The sequence below is a fragment of the Spinacia oleracea genome, chromosome 4, assembly GCF_020520425.1.
Source record: "Spinacia oleracea cultivar Varoflay chromosome 4, BTI_SOV_V1, whole genome shotgun sequence".
Classification (NCBI taxonomy): Eukaryota; Viridiplantae; Streptophyta; class Magnoliopsida; order Caryophyllales; family Amaranthaceae; genus Spinacia; species Spinacia oleracea.
The window spans coordinates 47,923,827-47,932,097 of NC_079490.1; the positions used below are offsets into that span (position 1 = coordinate 47,923,827).

Sequence of the window (8,271 nt, forward strand, 5' to 3'; positions counted from 1 at the left end):
GTTTGTTCTAATTTTCGCTTTAATCGCAACAAAAACGCCCTTAACGAATAGAGAGTTAAACTCACTTAACTCACCATAATCAGAAAGGTTAATAGCCCTTAAACCATAATTAATAAGGCTGCCACAAAAGGAATTTAATGAAGCAAAAAAAAACATCCATAAAAGTCTTTTGGTATCTGCCCGATGGTCCGCCCGATCGGGCCCGCGTCTATCAAACCAAAAGAACTTCCATTCCCCCAATCGGACGCCCACAAGTGAAACATTACGAGTGTAACGCCCCGACTTTTCGGCTCCTTAATTAGTGGTAATAAACCGTACTTAACTGATCATTAGCAGCGGAATTAGGCTTAATTAATCTAGGGACATGTGGGTTATGGGCCCACAAATAAAATAATCCTAAAAAAAATTCCATAAATAATACAACTTTCCCATAAAATAAATATAAATCAATATTCTTATAACAACCTCAATAACAGGATTTCCATAATAAATAATTTCTCATCTCGATATCTGCATAATAAATAACCAACTCCAGTAATAACTCTCGTTTGAGCAACTTGAGCTCCTTAATCGAACCTGTGCATCATCATAAAAATAGAAAACAGGAAAAACACAGAAAATACAAAAATGAGTGGAAAACTCAGTAATATTACTTCAGCCCGTCAAAACGGTTTTATTTTGAAAATCATTTGGCACATATCAATCATTAACATTTATTGTTCGGAAATAACTAACTCAATCTCGTTATCTTGAAAACTGTGTCGGCAAGGAATCATTTCCTTTACAGTTCATTGGCAAGTACAGGTTTTGGCAGGACTTTTCTTACATCTTTTCAGGGGGGAACTGTTTCCCAAACTTTAACTTTAACTTGCCTATACCTGTAACTTTCCCATTTACTAGTTTAGTTCACTTTTCCAGGCCAACAAAAGCAACATCGTCTTTCTTTAAAATAACTTTATAAATATCGTAATGATTCCCGAACAACGTCTTTAACATCATGATCATAATCATAAACATATATCATCATAAAATAATAAAGTACTTTAATATATCATCATAAAAATACTCATGATACTTCAAATCATACATCATATCATTTAGCACTTAAGTCACATAATAGTCACATAATCACATACAAACATATAATGATATATTTTCACATACGGGCATATAAACTTAAATGCTGGACATAAAAATTACATAACATATACGGGCATATAAGATAAAATGCTAGACATAATAATTACAATAACATAATATAATACTTTTATATACGGGCACATAAATATAATTGCTGGACATAATAATTACATAATATCGTACTTTTAAATACGGGCTTAAATATAATTGTTGGACATAATATTTACCTCGATCGTAAATCCGATCGACTTAATCCTTAAACTTCGTCATGGTGTACATCCCAATTGCATCAATTCCTTATTTGTCGTAACCAACCTTATTACCCAATCCTAATAACCATAACTAGGCATAAATTAGTCATCATGCAACTTCAATTGACATAAATTATTTGAGTCAAAATACTTACTTAGCCAACAATAATTATGCTCCTTACTCATGGCCCACCTAAATTAGAAGCCCATGGTGATTATTCGACCAAAACTCACGGTCCACTAAGACCACTACTCCATAAAAATTGTTGAATTGCTGCTAATGCTCTTTTACCATGGCCCACTTATATTACAACCCCTTTTTACTTGACATCAATTTGTCAGGAGATGAAAAATACAGTAGCAAGCAATGAAAAATCAAAGCAGCGATGAAGCACATACGACAACCACGCTGGAAAGACGGATCACCGGTGAGACGAGGCGGCGACGGAAGAAGTCGCCGGCATCAGGTGGTGGCAGCGCTGGCCAGAGGGCGGCGCCACGGTGGGTCGAAACAGAGGAGAGAGAAAGTGAGTAGTCAAAATTAATGGGGTAAAAAGCTCCAACCTTTAATAATGGTGTTTTTAATTTGATTACTCAAATTTGAATTGGATTTGTAAGTTTGGAGATGACAGAAATTTTGATGGCTATTTATAGAGTTTATGATACATGCTGAGTCATGAAAGAGGAAAAATTCTTGAACATTTGGCAAGCTTGCTCGTTGACACGCAAAGAAGAAGAGAAGTTAGTTTTGCTGGACTGATTTTATGAAGAAGTCAAGTCAAAAGCTTGAATGGAACATACTCTATATTACACGTATAAAGGAGGAAGTAGAAACATTGGGGTTGTCCATGAATTTGGACATAGAGAAGAAAAGTCAACAAAGCTTGTTTCACAAGCTCCAACTGCACGTATAAACAGTTGATGAATAAGGAAGTTTGGCTTTAGCTTGACTAGAAAATCAAACAAAAACTAGTCTTGCTTTAGGTAAAAGAAATTATATGAGTAATTGGGATGAAATAAATTGGGATGAAATAATCGATTCATGCCACAGTAAAAATTTAGCATGATAAGACAGTTTAAAGAAATTTCGGAAAAAAAAAAAGAAAAAAAAAAAATTAAGGACGTAATTACGTTAATAATTGTAATTACGGAATAATAAAATAGGCTTAAAAATATGGGGTGTTACAACGAGCCATTCGCCCGATCGGGAGACAAGCGCCCGATCAGGCGAATTACTCGCCCATTTTCGTATTATACGCGTGCCCGATCGGGCTCCATCCGCCCGATGACCATCGGGCGAACTTCTTTTTCAAGCTTTACTTCAAACACTTGGTAGGATTTTGTACGACTTGAATTATGTGTGGGACCTTGAGCGACCTCAATTTGAATATAAACCTCATTAGGGAGTCTCGCAGGGGAAAGTAAGCTCATATAGCCTAGGAGTTGATGTAGATTTTGAGAAACCGCGCGATTGAATAGGATTCTTTATTTTCCAAAATAGAATTTGGATGGTCTAGGTCGGTCGACTTTGGCTAGTCAGATTTGTATAGGGACTGCCTATTCGCTGGGGATTGGGGGTGCTTCAATTTCAAATAGAATTAGGATAATCTAGGTTGAATAGACTTTGGGTAGTCATAATTTTACATAAGCCATCTTTCTGCCAAGGATGTGACATGGCCTTTGAATGTACTTTTAATAGTCGATCTTTGAGGTTGGCCCTGCATAGCATATTTGAACATAGGATCTGAATAGCCTAGAAAATGGAAGAGGCTCTAAATAGCCTTACCATTGAAGAGGCTCTAAATAGACTTGGCTTTAGAGAGGATCTTAATAGCTTTTATGTTGAAGAGGCTCTGAATGGCCTTGTTATTGAAGAGGTTTTGAATAGCCTTTGTATTTGAAGAGGCTCTGAATAGCCTTCACATTTAGGAGGCTCTAAATAGCCTCTGTGTTTGAAGTGGATCTAAATAGCCTTGACATTGAGGAGGCCCTGCCTTTGTTTGTTTTAATCCTGCAGGGTAGCAAGATTTTAGCTTTGCCTTAGGGTTGTGATTGAGTCTTTTGTATTTGGATTTTGGATATTTGTATGTCTTTTGGACATTAAATTTTTGAAATGGTTTTGAAAGGCTTGGAATTGATTCACATGGATTGAAAGGATTTTACTTTGTATTTGTATGGTTTAAAGGTTCAAAATTTAATTAGATTGAAGGTTTAGTAATTGAATTTTTGTAATTGAATTTTGAATCATATTGAACGTTGTAGTGTGTGCTTTTGAAATTTTTGGCTATATGTATGCGAAAATGAAAGAATTTTTTTCCCATTTTTTTGGAGATATGCTATCTCACTATAAGCCCTCACTTTGATTGAGTTTTTTTGGTTTATAAAAAGACCAAGTCAAAGTGCATTTGATTTTTGCAAATGCGAATGACGAATCGAACTAAGACGAGGACTAGAATGGAATTTATTTTGAAAAACTTTGACTTGAATTGGCTTTGACAAACTTTGATAAATTGAACATTAAACATCAATATGTGCTTTAATGTATATAAGACCAACATATTTGATGGGGTAAATCTCGAACGTAGTCTCTTTGACACAAGAAGGAAAGGTTGCGCTGAGTTATGCCACTTTTACTTTGAATTATATGGTTTTACGATTTGAATTAAGTGGTTTTACGATTTGAATTTGTAGTTGTTTGAGACCTTTTTTAATATCCTTTGAAGGATTCTTGATGTGTTTGACTAAATAGTACTCGTATGACGCCGTTGGGTGCGACAGAGAGCCCATCAAGACATGATTGAATGAAACCACTGAACATTTGAATTGATGCGCGCTTACTCGATTTTGAACTTAGGTTTCTATGCAAGGGTCCAAGATGGAGGGAGGTGTATGATCGTAGTTATAAAGTGTGTGAAATGTACAACATATTTGATGATACTAAGGTTGAATTCATAAGGTTTTTAAATTGAGTTAGGAAAACTAAATTTTTTAGGGGTAAGCCATGAGGTTTGGCCTACAAAGATAGGTAGACCATGATGAGGGTTTAGGCACCCAAGTCTAGCTCTAAATGGTAAGGGATGAGCCTTGGAAAAAATTTGAATGGTCGTCTTCCGCATAATCATCATGTTCTTTCTTCATAAGCAGAGCACAATCATCATATTCTTCCCTCGTTTGCGACTTATCTCTTTTTGAATTTTGATCTTTGATTTTTTTAAGATTTAAAATGGCTTTGAATTGAAGTGGTCGGGCCTTGCTTAAGGTTGCCTACGTATACATGGTGGAATTAAGCCATACGTAGCTCTTAATTTTGAAAGTTTGCAATTGATTTTTGAAGGAAATAATGCCCTTGGTCCAAGTATGCATTCTATGTTAAGTCTAATAAATGCGGTTCAGTATTAATTAACAAGTTAATAATTCAGTGAGATCAAGTGAGCTGAATGCCTAGCTAGAGGCCGCTTCAGTTCAAGTGGAATTAATGATATTAATCCACAGCTTACTCTTGACTGAACCCGTAGGGTCACACAAATAGTACGTAAACGGATCAAGTATTTAATGGCATTAAATACTCCATCTATGAATATTCGGAACCGACGGATCTTGGTTTCAGTGGGAGCTAAGATCGTCACAGGCAAGAAATGAATACTCCGGAAACGATGATATTGCCGGAAACGGAAATATGGATCGTATCGGAAATATGAATATTATCCAAGTCGTAGATGTTGCCGGAAACGGAAACATGGTACGTATCGGAAAATATTATTGGAAATGGAAATATTACCAGAATCGGAAATATTACCGGAAACGGAAATATTGTCAGAATCGGAAATATTACCGGAATCGGAAAATAATTCCGGAAACGGAAATATTAAATATTTGTTCGAAACGGAAATTAATTCCGGAATCGGAAATATTAAATATTGTTCGTATCGGAAATAGATTCCGGAAATGGAAATTTAATCGGAAGCGTATCGTACGAATTAGCATCGGACGAGGCTTGCCGGACGAAGGCCCAGCACGAAGCCGGGGCCATCGCCCAGCAAGCATGCGCGCCACAAGCCCAGCCAAGGCAGCGCCCAGGCCTGCCGCAAGGCAGGCCCAGCGCGCGCCAAGGGCCACGGCTGCGTGGGCCGTGCTGCGCGGGCTGCTGCTCGCACGCGCATGGGCAGCCCTTGTGGCTGCCGTGTGTGTGTGAGTTTGTGCTCATGCGTGATTCCTGAATCTACAAGAGTCAGTGTATGATTAAGTTTCTATTCCTAATTGGATAAATTAATTAAATAGAATTCATGTAGGATTCTAATTCCAATTAATTCGCATCCTACTAGGATTACGATTCCTTTTCCATAACTCTATAAATAAAGGCCTAGGGGTCATAATTTATATACAAGTTTCAAAGTATTCAAAAGTGAGTTTTTTGAGAGAAAATCAAACACACATCTTGCTCAAAAGTGCCGAAATTTTCTAGTACCTGAAGGGCGATTCTAGTTGGTCAATCTTAAGGCGGATCCGGACGTGCTGTGGACTATCTACGGAGGGACGACACTTGGAGTCCTAAAAGACTTGTTCTTGTTCGGTTCGGGCGCAGCTAGGGAGGGCACGCAACAAAGAGTATGCATCTAAATTATGCTATATGATTATGTGTAAATAATATGTTGTCCTGGGTTAATGGTTGTTTCCGCATGATCTATGTAGTGTCATATGTATCATAACCTAACAGTGGTATCACGAGCCCCTTATTATTTTCATAATCTAAATTGCATGAACATGGTTAAATATTACAAATTTGCAAGAATTAAAAGGGGTGATTAATTTTCGTAATTGTTAATTAATTGCAAATTGCGTTTATTTAATTATATGTACGCAGTTTTTCGGCAGTTTCTTCATTACTCATCCGAATTGAGTGATTTTTGTGTCAATTCCGCATGTAAAAGGCATTCTAAAATTTTGACAAAAAAAGTATTTTTCTGCCGAACCCAGAATTCTCAAATTCGAAGCCTAACTATGACTTTTCGAAGGTTTTAGTTTTTCGAATGCAAAATTTCGTAAATTTAAGATGTTAAATTAAATATTTGCGATTCCTGTTGATAAATCTTGAATTTTTGATTGACCTACTGCATATGTTTAACAAGTTTGAATGCCTAGTCTTGTTAATTATGCAATCTAATTTGTAATTATGATTAATTTGTTGAAAATTAGAATAATTTAGAATTAATTTGATTTTCATAATTAATTGTAATTTAATTAGAAACCTATGATTAAAAACCACCATAAAAATTGTAAATTTACGATAAATTTTAAATTTTTATGACCTAGACTTGAATCCATATCAATCGGAAATCAATTGGATAATAAATTTTCGATTTTTCGCCCTAAAATTATGAAATTAATAATATTTATTAATTTGTCATTAATTTTAAATATAAATTTTAAAATTTTATGCGATTCGTTCAATTAACTTGCACGCACGAAGCAATGGACGCTTCGTGTTACCCTTAAGGGGTGTTGTATAATGCGGGCATGCGACGACGAGCAAGGGAGCTCGTCGCCCGTGCGGCACGAATGCAATGAGCAAGGGCGTAGTGCACGAGCACAAGGCAGCAGCCCTGCCTTGTGTCGTGTGCCACGAGCAATGAACGAATGGGCATGGGCGAAGGGCGAGCCAAGGCAGTCGCGTGTGGGCAGCAAGCGAGCTGCGCCACAACGCGCGCTGCCTCGCACAAGTGCGCGCAGCCTCGCGCGCAGCGAGCGCAAGCTCGCGTGCCACGAGCGCTGCGCCCAGCACTGCTCGCGCACGCAGCGCGCGATGTCGCTCGCCCAGCGAGCGATGTCGCGCACCAGCGAGCGATGGCTCGCGCCAGCGAGCGATGGCTCGCGCGCGCAGCGCGCGATGTCGCTCGCCCAGCGAGCGATGTCGCGCCCCAGCGAGAGATGGCTCGCGCGCACAGCGAGCGAGCCAGCGCGCCCAGCGAGCGATCTCGCGCGCGCACTGCGAGCGATAGCTCGCGTGCGATGGGGCGCTGTGCGGAGGCTTGCGATGAGACAGCAGCAGCTATGCGACGAGCGCATGGGCTGCGCGCACATGGCAAGCAATGGCTGTGTGCGTACGGCCCATGGGCGTGCAACGCGTAGGGTGTTTGCGTTACGATTAGATCGTTTTGAATGTTTAATTTGAAAATTTCAGTTCACGTAATTTTAATTAATTTTAAAATTAATAATTTGAATTAATTTCTTGGATTTTAATTTTGAATATTATAATTATAATAAATGGAATTTATTCTAATTATTTTACTAAAATTAAAATCATGAATTAATTTAAATGCGACTGAAATTAAATTAAATTTTTGGATTCAATTATAAATTTATATGAGCTTTAAATTTTAATTAAATTTGTATGTTTCCGGTTAGACTAGAAATACAATTTTATGTTTAAAATTAGTAAAGCATATGAATTTATTGGTTTGAGTGGGAGCGCTTTTTAGTCATAAACTCTTGATTAGGTCTACAAATCCTTAAGGTTAAAACAACTCGATTAGAATTAATAAGGACTGAATAATTGGTAGATTATTGGTGCCCTTGATTAATTGCTGCAAATGTTTACGTGATGCATAATGTGTTTTACTAACCAGCTATGTGGGCCATTCATGATAATGAATGGGTGAATGGTATATATTGTATATGTACTGTTTTGCAGGTTATGAAGTGACTAGTATGGCCCAAATAGGATAGAAAATATGGTCTGCGTACCATTAATTTGAATGTAATTGGTCTAAAGCACCAAAAGTTATTTTTCAATTCAAAATGGTCTGCGTACCATCAAATAGTTGTAATTAGTTATAGCTTATCCTATTTGAAGAAAATGGTGCCTCCCACGGAGATTTTCAAG

General features: G+C 37.6%; 1 long non-coding RNA gene across 1 annotated transcript; it reads right to left on the reverse strand.

The window, feature by feature from the left end:
- Positions 1 to 404: 404 nt before the first annotated feature.
- LOC110802513 (uncharacterized) lies at positions 405 to 2,282 on the reverse strand. Its single transcript, XR_008919607.1, has 2 exons — positions 1,368 to 2,282; positions 405 to 576 (listed from the first exon to the last, which is right to left on the reverse strand). It is a non-coding gene; the product is annotated as an uncharacterized lncRNA (long non-coding RNA).
- Positions 2,283 to 8,271: the final 5,989 nt, after the last annotated feature.